At 42.9% G+C, this 14,474-nt stretch overlaps 1 pseudogene; it reads left to right on the plus strand.

Annotated features, from left to right (window-relative positions):
* Positions 1 to 1,156: 1,156 nt before the first annotated feature.
* Positions 1,157 to 1,314, plus strand: LOC126191723 (U2 spliceosomal RNA; annotated as a pseudogene).
* Positions 1,315 to 14,474: the final 13,160 nt, after the last annotated feature.

A 14,474-nucleotide genomic window follows, 5' to 3' on the forward strand; every position in this document is an offset into this window, starting at 1 on the left:
AGAATTTAAAAGAGCTTTCAAAAAGTTTAGATAAAATAAGTTAGAACGGATAGATAACATTCCATCAGAATTTCAAAAATCTTTGGGGGAGATGGCAAGAAAACAGTCGCAACTCCGAAATCAAAAATGGCGGGAAATAGTCCATTTGCACTACCCTATCAAATTTTGTAACAGTTTGCAAGAGCCAAATAGACCATTTAAATCACTCACCATCACCTTACGATGATTCTTGTTATACAATATATTTTCAAGACTTAAGACACTCACACAAATGTTTGGCGAATCAATCAATTAAAAGATTAAAAGATCGTAGTACTAAATATATCAAAGGCCTTGCGTGGACGATGTTTGAGAACACAAGCACCCTACTCCACCACAACGTTTCCCCCTTACGTTAAACATACGTGGAAAAAAAGACCCTCTGACTCACAGACTCTCGATCTCGAAGCTCACGCCCTTCACTGACTGCCACGGAGCCACACCCGCACCGACTAAAGGATTAGCGTAGGCCACACAGGCAGTTTTGTGCACATCTCCAGGTTTCCACACCAACCGTACCCGACGCTCGGAGGTCAGAGAGGCTGTCACTGATCAATTGATCCCTTTACGTGAGGGAGTAATCGTCCAGAGAGAACACTCGCCATACTGAATCGTCTCATACAACACTCATGTCCACTACTACCGCCACTTAGCCACCATACTGGCTAGTTCACTACTCAGCCACCGAGATCACCGTGAATGGAGCCGCGGGACATGCCCCAGCGGCCGTGCGCAAGATCCGACTAGCCAGACTCTATCTTTGTACTCGCTGGTCTTGCAAGTCTTAGCCGCAGCTTTCGAACAGCTAAAACCTGGTGGCCGTACCTGCCACTTGGCACGGCACACTGCGACACAAGCAGGCACTATTTGGATGTGTAGTTCCAACTGCATTTCCACCCGCCAATTTAAAAAGTTTGCTTTACTCAATCCGAAATGGGGATGTTGTAGCCCACACACCTAGAATTTCTCATGCGAAATATAGATTCCTCCCTTTCATACGAGTTAATTTTGAAGACAGAAGAAATCGAAACATACACACATTTTCATGTTGCTAATGTATCGTTATTTCTTCTGAAAATCCTGTACACTGGCATAGCATAGCCTACATTTCCTCTGAATATTTTCTCATTAGGGAAGAAATCTGTTCTTATCAGCTTACTATCTGCTACGTCCTGCATTAGAGACTAGATATTAAACTCATTTTTGGCTCCTGTAAGGATGCTAAGAGCATGCTCTACCTCTGACACACGATGCTTCCTCGCCTACGAACTCTCTTAAGATAGCCAGATGTCCCTTCACCCATGAAGTCTCTTAAGATAGCTGCACAGAGCAGTTGTAAACATCAGGTTATGTATATCACATTATAAATTCTGTTATGTAGCTAGTTTTACTAGGATGCCCATTCCTCCCTGTGTAGGTGGGAGATAGAAATTTCGTTAAAAGACATCGCTGCAACGAAAAAACTCCTGATTGCCACTTCAGCTCGCGAATTGTATATGTGGTATTCTCGCCCTCACCGCCTCTGCTGGGCAGCAATTCACTGAGTTCAAATTGAGTGACCAAATAATTAAATTGATCTTGAGCCTCCCGTACATCTACATCTACATCTGCATCTAAATTTATACTCCGCAAGCCACCCAACGCTGTGTGGCGGAGGGCACTTTACGTGCCACTGTCATTACTTCCCTTTCCTGTTCCAGTTTCGTATGGTTCGCGGGAAGAACGACCGTCTGAAAGCCTCCGTGCGCGCTCGAATCTCTCTAATTTTACATTCGTGATCTCCCCGTGAGGTATAAGTAGAGGGATGTAATATATTCGACACCTCATCCAGAAACGCACCCTCTCGAAACCTGGATAGCAAACTGCACCGCGATGCAAAGCGCCTCTCTTGCAGAGTCTGCCACTTGAGTTTGCAAAACATCTCCGTAACGCTAGCACGCTTACCAAATAACCCTGTGACGAAACGCGCTGCTCTTCTTTGGATCTTCTCTATTTCCTCTGTCATCCCGACCTGGTACGGATTCCACACTGATGAGCAATACTCAAGTATAGGTCCAACGAGTGTTTTGTAAGCCACCTCCTTTGTTGACGGCCTACATTTTCTATGGACTCTCCCAATGAATCTCAACCTGGCACTCGCCTTACCAACAATTAATTTTATATGATCATTCCACTTCAAATCGGTCCGTACGCGTACTCACAGATATTTTACAGAACTAACTGCTACCAGTATTTTTTTCTGCTATCATATAATCATACAATAAAGGATCCTTCTTGCTATGCATTCGCAATACATTACATTTGTCTATGTTAAGCGTCAGTTGCCACTCCCTGCAACAAGTGCCTATCCGCTGCAGGTCTTCCTGCATTTCGCTGTAATTTTCTAATGCTGCAACTTGTCTGTGTACTACAGCATCATCCGCTAAAAGCCGCATGGAACTTTCGACACTATCTACTAGCCCTTCCCATGGCGAGTACCTTATTCCTGCAGTCGGCTTACACTCGCTAGGTAACCGTTACATACGCTTGTGTGACGTCACTAGGGGCTTCCCACAGGCTACCTAGTCACTTCCTCCAATACCAAATTTGATGGTAACCGTCGTCAAATACCTGAGATATCCACCACTGTGCAGGTGAAGGTAAGTCACTTATAAGTCCGGCATACAGCTCCAGAACTAATCCTCCTGCTACCTGTCGGCCTATGAGGGCAGTAGGCTTTTTCAACCCTCTTCTCAGCCACTGCGACCCCTCTGCCACCGTTTGAGCCGCAGCCACCGGCTAGTGTGTCAATAACAGCCACCACCGCCACCGCCACCGTCAAAAGTGTATGAGTCTAGAGACTAATATTTCGCGTAAGGACCACAAAGATAAGGTTGGGGAAATTGTGCTCATACAGAGGCATATAGACGGTATTCCTCCCCCTCGCTTTATCTGCTAGAGGAATAGAAAATGAAATAACTATAAGTGTGAAATGTTGTTTCTTCGCATAATTAATAAAATATACCCCAAAGTTTAGTTAATGTTGCAAGGCATTAACAATAAATTTTCATTGAGTAAATAAATCTATAATGCATGGATGAAAGATCATAATTTAATATAAAAATGTATTTTTATACTGTTCATATAAAGAATTTTCCAAATAAATGTTTATAAAACGAAACTTGATAAAAGACGCTCTGTAAAAGAAGTTGAAGGCAGTCGCTGTAATTTGTTTTGACTGTAGAGAAGCAGGAACTGCGCTCCTTCTCTCTTTTCTCTCTCTCTCTTATGTTTATGATTGCTGTCACATAAAAATGTAAGTGTCGCTCTGGTATCTGTAACTTTTGGTTACATAATTACGATAATTTAATAAAAACAGCCCGTGTTTTAATTTAGAAACCTTCTTTCCTCTTCCATTAATGCCACATTTCAATTTATTGTCTCGCATTTTAGAACTTTTTCTGGTCGCAGCGAAGGACAGTTGCCGACGAATTATTCGGTAGCCACATCTCAGTGCTACGAGTGTTCAGTCGGCATTTACTTTATCAAACTTTTATTTCAGCGTCCATGAGATCTCTGTTACCGATCTTTTCTATCAGTGTCCGGGCAATGTAATTACGCAAATTGTGTAATTTTGAGATTGGCCACTGGCCTCTGAGCAATACCGTCGGTTAACGTTCTCGTCGATCTGATGAGAATCTGATGCTGGAGGGTGGAATACAAATACACTATTAAGCAAGCAAAAATTTTCTATGCACCATTTTACCACTTCAGAAGCTTTTCCACCAGCAGACGTGATTAAAAAGTTTATATAATATTCTATTTTCAAACACTTACCAATGTGTTGCTCGAACAAAAAAATTTATGATTTTAATTGATGCTTGATTGTTCTAGTTTTCCGTCAACTATATTACTGTGTGAAGAGAAAACTGATGAAGGCTACAAGAAGCGTAAATGAAATTAGCTGGTGTAACGGGAATTAAAGCAGAATCCCATCAGCAACACGGAAGGAAATGTATGGTTATCAATTTGTTAGCAATTGCCTTTGCTTTTGTGTTCTGCAGCGAGTAGCTCATTTAATTCATGTTCCATTTTGAATTTTCTGCATTTTGAGTAGTTTGCAACATAGTAATTGCAGTAGGAATTGTTGCTAGACACTATACTGAAATGGCTACTATTGCGTTTCGCGTAACCAAGATGAGAACTATTGATAATGTATTGTTTTAGTTTGAAGCATCCGTCTTGTCATTTTAGTGATCCTACAATAAGTTTCTGGTCAATTTACTCTAATTATTCAGTGTATTGTCGAGATATTTTATTTCTAAGGATATTTTTAAACTGTGGAAATTTGTGGTAAGGCTCTATTGGACCAAACTGCTGTGGTCATAGGTCCCTAGGCTTACACACTAATGAATGTAACTTAAACTAACTTACACTAAGTACAACACACATCCATGCCCGAAGGAGGACTCGAAACTCCGACGCGGGGAGCCGAGCGAATCGTGACAAGGCGCCCTAGACCACGAGGCTACTACGCGCGGAAAGTATATTTTCAGTTTGTGTTATAACAGAGATGGATAAATTTGAAAACCTAGATTTTGCAAATGATAGAGTTTCTAAAAATAACGTTGCTGCCCTTAACAATAGTACCTAACCGACGATGGTAGAATCCGGTACTCAAAATGTGGAGGCAGAAGCTGATGCACAGGCACAAGCAATAGGAAGTGTCGAGCAAATACCTCCTCCCGCTGTAGATCCCTTTCCTCTAACATTCAATAAAATTGCCGAGAAGATTAACTCTCGCGATGAAGCGCTTGCTTCACGCATTAATAACACCTTTTACGAGATTTCTTGGCAAGTCGGTATTAGTGTTGCTTAGAGAGATGTATCACTGACGTCTCAAATAAATAATACCTTGACTGAACGCAACAAATAGTTTGTCACTAAAATTTCCACTCAGGTAAATGAAGAATTATTTAAAAAATTGAACACTGGTTTAAGAACAATAGCATCCGAAATTACCAACCTAAATGAGGCTTGTAAGTATTTACCCTGAACCGTTTCCCAACTATCAAAAGATGGGGAAATCAGCACAGAAGGCTATGGAACATACGCTGCATGAATTAGCGCAACGTGTCGACTGCTTGTCTGTAGAACCAGAAGTTGTGTTGAAAACCCTTCTAGATGAGCAAGTTGAAAAATTAAATATCGAAATCACCAAGTGGCTTGAGCAGAAAAACAAAACCCACACCGATAATACAAATTCAGAGTAGAAAGGCACAAGATGACGTGCTGGGAGCGAAGCGATGGCCGAACTCGGCATGGCAAAACAAATGCTCATCTCGGATGTAGACCACAAAAAGCACATGATACATCGCGACCTTCCACAGTGGCAAGACGAACTTATACTGAAAAAAGTGCGCCGTGAGGTGGAAACAATATCACAGCCGTCACACCAAGTACCGACTATCGATACGCAAATGCTACATATACGCAATGCAAATCCACAAAGCGCAGAGTCATATTCTGAACGGTATGAGCTTGTAAACATCACAGTACAACAATAACATGATGAGATGGGGACATGTACAACCTTAACAGAGGTCTTTCAGGTCTTACAGGTCTTACAGGTCAAGGAAAGCCTCTTAAAACATTGGCAGTTTCAGATATTTATCTCAAACAAAAGACCAGTCCTTCCCGTAGTTTTTATACATTCATCCCGCAACGTACTGCCCAGGTCATGGAATGAGAGGCAGAGAATATAATTCGTTGCCTCACATATACTACAAGAAGATGGTGCTTTATGGGCTGCCGAAGTCGCAGAGAACTGTTTACATCATGAACAATTTCAAAAGGCTTTTCTTGATGAGTACTAGTCATTGGGCATAGAAAACAGGTCTTCGGCCCAGATATTTACAACCCAAAGTAGGATGCACTAAGGAAGAACTGCGAAAAATACATTAACTTAACGAGTTACTTGGACAAGCCGGTCATGCACAAAGGTGTATTAGCTTCTTGGAGGAAAAGTTTCATGTGTACTTAAGGGAAAAGTTAATAACAGTCGCTGATTTTGACCTTAAACACTTTTTGTCAGTGTTCGATACCACAGACCTGCAATTCACTGAGTTCAAATTGAGTGACCAAATAATTAAATTGATCTTGAGCCTCCCCTGTTTATGGACGACGTGACCCACCAGCCACTCTCAGGGATCTATGGTGAATCGCCGTTGAGGAGTGGGACAATCTGGACCAAGAGTGCCTTCATGAACTTGTGGATAGCATACCACGACCAATACAGGCATGCATGAATGCAAGAGGACTTGCTACTGGGTATTGTAGGTACCAGTGCGTACGGCAATCAGGACCACTGCCTCTGAAGGTCTCACTGTATGGTCGTATGAGATGCAATGTGAGGTATTCATGATCAATAAAAAGGGCGGACGTGATGTTTATGTTGATCTCTATTCCAGGGTTTTCTGTACTGGTTCCGTAACTCTCGGAAACGAGGTGATGCAAAACTTTTTTTTATGTGTGTATTAAGAATACAATGTCGTCTGTGCAAGATCATTCACAGTACACGAAGCTTGCACCCGAACTAAAGAACAGTCGACAAAACGAAATAGGTTCTTCGCTCATACGATGCAAATCCGATGAGCGGAAAACCTTATCGGAAGAACAGAAAACGAATGTATGTATGTTACTGGAGATTTATGTCCAGGTATTTTCATTAAAGTCTGGTGTTATTAAGGATTGTGTTTACCGGATGGATGTCGTACGCCATAAAAATTGCTGCGAAGCAGCCTATTCTGTCCCGTGATCCAGAAGGGAGGCTGTCAAACAGGAGCACCAGAGACCGTTACGGTCGCACGTTCGAATCCTGCCTCGGGCATGGATGAGTGTGATGTCCTTAGGTTCGTTAGGATTAGGTAGTTCTAAGTTCTAGGGGACTGAAAACCGCCGGCCGGAGTGGCCGTGCGGTTCTAGACACTACGGTCGCAGGTTCGAATCCTGCCTCGGGCATGGATGTGTGTGATGTCCTTAGGTTAGTTAGGCTTAATTAGTTCTAAGTTCTAGGTGACTGATGACCTCAGAAGTTACGTCGCATAGTGCTCAGAGACATTTGAACCAACTGATAACCACAGCAGTTAAGTCCCATAGTGCTCAGAGCCATTTGAACCAGGAGCACCAGAAAACGATACAGTGGCGTATTTAGAGCCTTCCCTTCCGTTATGTAGCAGCCTATTATTAGATTTGGGCAAGGAAGGTGCAGGGATGGGCCTTGTTCTTGATGCCCGATCTATCAACAAAAAACTGTTCCGGTAAGAACCATGCCAGAAATTTTACTATCGCCAAAAGGACCTGAAGAAATGCTTCAGTGAGGATGTTTGCCCAGATGTCAAAGTATTTTGTCTTTTATATTTCATCTGCTACTCAATATTGTGAATATATAGATGTTTTATGCTGAACCTATCAGAGTCACAAAGTCTATTGGACAATGCAGAATGTGTACTAGTTTACTAGAACTTCTCGACATAAATATCACCATATATATACAACACTTGAAGGTGCATAAAACTAATAACGTTTGTTTGACATCAGAAGCAGTAATGACTTTTTAAACTGATGAACAAACAACCTTCAGTCACATTTTACGAAAGTAAAACTGGCGCGGACGAAACACTGAAAAACAATGGATAAAATTAAATAAGTTTTTAGTTTTAAGTATTTGCTGAATATAAGCAGTAGTTAGGAAGTTTTTTTTTGTGTGTTTTCATGAAAACATGTCTATGTTGTCAAAAGTTACTCTATGTAATGGGAAAGTATTTCACTACAGCACAAGAACTGTGAAATACTCGCCGATACATCGAGCCCGAGCGGCACTACCAGCTGTGGCGCCTGTTGGCTGCTCCGCAGGACTTTCATGCCCGCACTTGGCCGATGCCGTGAGCTGGGAACGATTTCTAAGAGAAGTGTCTAATGTATATTATTGCCTGCCTAGTTGAGAGTCCGTCTGTAAGGCTACTCTTTCTTTTGAATGAATGTATTTGGGTAAGGTTTTGAAACTAACTGTAAGTGAACTTACGATAGCCCTTTGCGAGTGCAGTGTTTCTTATTTCCTATAAAAAGGTAAATGTTCTCTGACTGCGAGTTTATTGTTATAAATGTTACTTCTTCACTAGTTATTAATGCAAATTAGTTATTCACAGTTCATGTGCAATGTTACTCTTCCATTTAAATGATTATATTTGGGCAAGGTTTTAAAACTGTAAGTGAACTTATTGTAGCCCTTTAGGCGTTCAGTGTATCCTATTCCTTTTAATATCAAAAGGTATTATCTTTCTCATCTGAAAAGTTGTTATACTTGCTTTGCTATCGATAGCTAACTGATGGGTTTGATGTACAAAAGTTATCTCACTTGAAGTTTAAGACAACTTTAATAAATATTGTGAACAATAAAAGGGAAATGCGCTCCCCGCACTAAGATCCAGTCCTTCCGCCTAGTCCTTTGGGCGTTTTATGTTGCGCCTGTGGTAATACCTGTTTAAGACCCATACAATGACTTGCAAGGTAGCGGTATAGATGTAAGTTTAGTGTACTTTTTAACACAGGGAAGAACGTTTTCTCTTTTTATAGAGAAAACAAAAGACAGAACTCCTGCTGCTGATTGTCTCTCGGTAAACACCATGTTTCTAGCACCTAATTTTCTCATTGCAGTCACTTTGGGAGACGATGTGAGGGGTTGCAATATGTTTGTCCACAATACTTAGAAAAAAAGGCACAGAGTTCACCTCTCAACTCCCTTTCCGTCAGAGTTTCGCTTACGTAGCGTATTCTTATGAACCCTCCAGGATTCGATACCTACCATTTAAATCCACCTAATTTCGTCGAGTACGTGATGTACCCCATCAAGTCACGGACCACTGTCAGTTCTCTCGAAATCCCATCACATTCCGACAGCACTATTTCATTACTTAGAAGACTGTTTAGTCCTCCAACTGTCACTAGCTGGGCAGAGATTGTCATAACGAGAAAAATAGCATACTAACTTACAGGAGGAAATTCACACATGCAGAGTGTACATGTACTGCTCAAAGAAATTCAGAAGCATGACACCTACAATTCCGTGATACTGAATGAGAGTCTAGAAATATCCACCCCCCCCCCTTTCACCCCCCTGTACATGTCCAAACCTCTTTTATCGTATTTCTATGATTACTACTCTAGAAACACGACAGTGTAATGGTGTCAGAATTTTCAGTGACAGCACAGTGTCTCTCCCTCTCTCTCTGTCCTTGTTATTTTTAAAACATTCAACAAAGTAAAACTACGAACTGTAAAAGCTTCGCTAATGTCAGCTGATAGAGAACTCCATGACATTTCACCATGTCTCTCTCTTCCAGTAGATGGAAAACAATTACCGTCTGCTTGCTGACATCGGGAATAGGTGGTAATCCCATTAAATATACAAGTATTGGTCGATTGTAGCAGGCACCCAGTGATCGAAGTCCATGTACATCCATAATGCCTTGTCACCTGTACAGGAGGCAAACATGTCCCACAGACACACACAGTAGATTGTTCTTGTGTTCTTATTTCGCAAACAGTTTGGCACACTGATTTTTTGCTTTAACACCTCAAAGAAGCGTATGACTACAGCTTTGTGCACTGCCACACATTTTGTTGTTCTATCATAGATTTGAGGTCTGTGTCAGGTGCTAAACTGACACTGAAACGTTTAGATCCATTGGCTCTCACAGAAGGCTGGATATCGAATGGTGTAAGATAAGCTGCTCCCACAACACCCAGGATGGTTGAAATAAAAGACGAAGGTGGTGTTTCTTATTGACAAAAATGTGGAATACATCGCTACATACGGAAACTGGAAGAGTCTGCAGAATTGTGGAAATTTTCCAAACAGCTGTCTGAAGGACTTTACACTTAGTGTGGGGTAGGAGATGGGGTAGGAGATGTCTCAGTACACTGTTTTCAAAAAGATCAAGAACATTGATTCGTGGTGCATATTCCACCCAGGTATATGATCACTGTTTTGGTGTCCTTGGTGGTGGCCATCCTGACTTGCAAATTTTTGAACACTGATTCTTTCATTTTTGTGGCTTACAATTCATAAGTGCATGTGTAACAATGGTCATTCTGCAGGACTTAAACTGATGGAACATTGATACCATGCACCATCAGTTCCGAAACCCACCTGTGGAGGAATGGAATGATTTTCATACAACCAGGCGAGCATGTAAGTACTGTCATACCACCACATTTGTGTCATCTTCTCATTTGTTTTACGTATTTCCCATCAACTTTCCTAATATCACCAGATTTTCCCTGATTTCAACGCAATTTACTCAATTACTCCTGTTCCAGACCAAGTCAACAAAACGTCTCATTGTGTTGATCTTGTGATGCTATCAGACTTCAGACACCAACCCAGATATATCACAGGTGTATTGGAAACCTATCCTGGTTATAATGGTGATGAAGCCATCTCCAAACCTTACCCTGGCCATACGCAAGAAGTCAGCCTGTCATAGTTATCATGCTCAAAGTGGGGAGCAAGATCAGCCATTTTGAATGCCACATGGTCTCAGCACCAAAGTAAGGAATTGATCGTAGGTCACGGAGCATGCAAAGCAGCTGTGTGATCAAAAACAATGGAAACACTTGGAGCCACCAGGAGATGTGAGGATGATGATGGCCCACCGCTCAACTCCAGACAAGGTTGGCCAAAGGAATAATATGTCCAGTCCCATTTGCAGTGCACATCTCTCATGACCGGCAAATGCTCAGTCTGACTAAATTGGGTTGTAGAATAAACAGCCTGCTCATTGCCCTACAGACCTGCAAAGTCTGTTTAGCTTCCCTCCTGGAAAAACAGCATCAACAGATTTCACAGGAAATGTACAACACCGCATACGCTCCAAAGCTTGGGCTCCCTACCGAAATAAGAATCCTGGGTGGGGTGACAGAGCTCACAAAGGAAACATAATTAATACTACCTCACCTAACTTGGCTAAGGTGACCTTGTAACTCATTTCTACTCTCTTCATTACGGAGCCTAATCATGATCGGTATTGTTACTTCCAACACCTCACACGGACCCACACAGTGGGTTGACAGTTTTCTAAACAGCTTACTTGCAGAATTTCTACCCCCAAAGTTTCTCCCAAAAACTGTATACCGGCCTGAATGTTCCCTTCATGTCAGCCCTGGTTGTACCATGCTGCTACCTTTGTATGAGCACCCTAACTCTGGGTCAATTATCCTTGATCAACTCAGGGCTGAAACCATTGGGGCCGGCCGGTGTGGCCGTGCGGTTAAAGGCGCTTCAGTCTGGAACCGCGTGACCGCTACGGTCGCAGGTTCGAATCCTGCCTCGGGCATGGATGTGTGTGATGTTCTTAGGTTAGTTAGGTTTAATTAGTTCTAAGTTCTAGGCGACTGATGACCTCAGAAGTTAAGTCGCATAGTGCTCAGAGCCATTTGAACCATTTTTTTGAAACCATTGGGCAACAAATAATTTATGAACCAGATGTTTGTAATAGGGGAATTAAGCGCATAGGCAAACATGTGAGGAGCAGGGTAACTCTGTGCACTATGTGTCTGGCACTATTAAAGGCTAGGTTCAGCCGTGGTAAAGAAAGATCGTAGTCAGTTTGGGCCTAAGAGTATAAAACAAAAACAATCAGAGAGGACTTAAGGTTACGATTAACCCATTCCGTAAATGAAGTTTGGGGGTAATAAAATGTCTTGGTGATATATTTAACCCCTGATTGGAAGCAGAAGTTCCGAAACACTTTCGAAGAGACGCAAGGCGCATTATTGCTGACCAAACCAAAAGAAAATCTTGTTCAAATGCCTAATACTTTATCCAGCAGTAATGCCGCTATAGGGCAGCAATCAGCTGAACCATCAGCCATCACAAATAAATAGCACAGGCCACCTTGGGCCCGCAGAAGACGACCGAGGTAATCGATAAAGCTATGCTCCATGGGAACCTCTGCCCAAGTGGATTGAAGCAATTCCCTATATCCACCAGAATTTGGTTTAGCCATCTTGCATTCCCGGCACTGACTAACCGTTTTTCTGGAACCACGATACAGGGTGGGCCAGGTTAGGGACTCATGGATGTTGTGAATGGTTTTATATACCCCACACAACACAATCATGATAATATTGGAAAACAAATAGAACAAGGGCAGTAGGAAGATAGATTGTAAGCTCCTCATGTCGGCACCCGCTGTGAGAGAATGTCCTTCTGCAGTTCAAACCCAGGAACTAAATGACTGGCTCTCAACTGGTCCGTATTGGAGCCCACGTTGGGATCCAGCTCTTTTTGCTGCGCAAGGTCAGCGAACAGCACCGGAACCTCAATAAGCACTGAATTAACAACACCTCCTCCCCCCTGGGCATCGTGGAGAGAAGAACTCTCCTCCTCTTCGAACATTCTGCTCAAAGTATCCGCTAAAACGTCATCGCACACCCTAATGTGGCGCACATTGAAGATTTAGGCTGAAATTTGGTCACACCACCTCGCAATATGTCCAGCTTAACTCGGACGAGCCAGGACAAGTAAGAGCCTGGTTTCCATCCCCAGGGTAAATTGGTTCAAATGGCTCTGAGCACTATGGGACTTAACTACTGAGGTCATCAGTCCCCTAGAACTTAGAACTACTTAAACCTAACTAACCTAAGGACATCACACACATCCATGCCCGAGGCAGGATTCGAACCTGCGACCGTAGCGGTCTCGCGGTTCCAGACTGCAGCGCCTAGAACCGCTTGGCCACTCCGGCCGGCAGGGTAAATTCCCGGTGTTTGAGGGAGTATTTAAACTCCTCTAGCACGGAGAGAACGACCAGCGCTTCCAGTTCATCAGTACAGTATTTCTTCTCAGCGAGAGACAGGTACTTCAAGTCGTAGGCCACGGGCCTCCATTCGCCACCTTGCTCTCGAAGCGACACAGTGCCAACCCATGAATTTGAGGCGTTGGTTTGGACCACATAGAGTTGACTGATGTCAGTATTGTCCAGAAGAGGCATGTTACTCAAAGCAGTCTGAAGCACATCAGACGGCTTGACCTTCTTTCACAACTGGTTTGACAGAGCAACTAGCTCAGCAAACTGCGGAACGAATTTTCGAAAGAAGATCATCATTCAAATGAAATCTATCCCTTTCTTAGTCTTAGGAGCGCGGAAACTGTAAACTGCTTGGGTGTTAGGCTGGTGTATCCTGACCCACTCAGCTAAGAGTAGATGCCTGAGAAAAGATATTTCAGTATGAGCTAAGGTTGGTTGATTAGTTTACTTAGGAGAGGGGACCAAACAGGAAGGTGATGGATCCCATTGGATTGGGGAATTGGGGATGGATGGGGAAGGAAGTCGTCAGTCCCCTTTTAAAGGAACTATTGCGTGATCTACTGGAAGCGACTTGGGGAAATCACGGAAAACCTAAATCAGGATGGCCTGATGCAGCTTTGAACCGTCGTCCTCCCGAAAGCGAGTCCAGTGTGCTAACCAATGCGTCACCTCGCTCGGTAAAGAGCTAAAGCACTTTAGATGATTTAATAGTTAGCCCCATTTGCCTCAGATGTCCCAAAACCAGTCACTAAGCCCCAAATTCTCGGAGAAGGGCGCACTGTAAATGACAACGTTGTCCAAGTAGTTATACACATACGCATACTTCAACCCCAAATCTCTGGGCATAATGAGTAACCTAGAAAGAACTGCCGTCCTGGTAGAAAAGCCGAACGGCACCTGGTAGAATTCATGTATGTTCCAGTCAGTGCAAAAGGCAGTGACCATCGTGGACTCTTTGCAAGAGGAATCTAGTAATATGCCTGGCTAAAATCGAACTCAAAAGATAGTGAATCCCGGAAAAACACGAAAAACACCTGTGCAGAATAGGAAGAAGGACAGTTTTCAAGATTACTTTATGATTATTCCTAGGCACTAAAAATATCGGTGATGCATACGGCAAGGTGGACTGCTTTATCACTCCCTGAACGAGCATTTTGTCTACCAACACACGCAATCCCTTCACCCTAGGCGGAGATGGCTGGTGGGATGTTTGCCTGACTGGGAGATTGTCGGAAAGTAAAATCCGACGTTCAATAAGGTTAGCCACATCTAATTTATGTGTCAACAGTTCCAGGAAACCATGCAACATCTGAACGAGGTAGGTGCGCAACGTTGCACGCCTCCTCACTAACGTTAGTATCACAGAGACCTTCTCTCCTACAATCTCGGCGGAAGCGAAACTTTACCTCAGAGCAACTTTACCTCATTACTTTATCCAAAAGTAATCCCATTTTACGTAGAAAACCCCACCACAGGAGGAGATTGGTACTTCAAGCCTCTGCCACACAAACCTCCATGGACCAAGAAAATTCTCCGACATGACAAGAAATGCGTATGGATCCTAAGAAAGAGCTTGACCATCAA

Source organism: Schistocerca nitens, chromosome 6 (genome assembly GCF_023898315.1).
Source record: "Schistocerca nitens isolate TAMUIC-IGC-003100 chromosome 6, iqSchNite1.1, whole genome shotgun sequence".
Taxonomy (NCBI): domain Eukaryota; kingdom Metazoa; phylum Arthropoda; class Insecta; order Orthoptera; family Acrididae; genus Schistocerca; species Schistocerca nitens.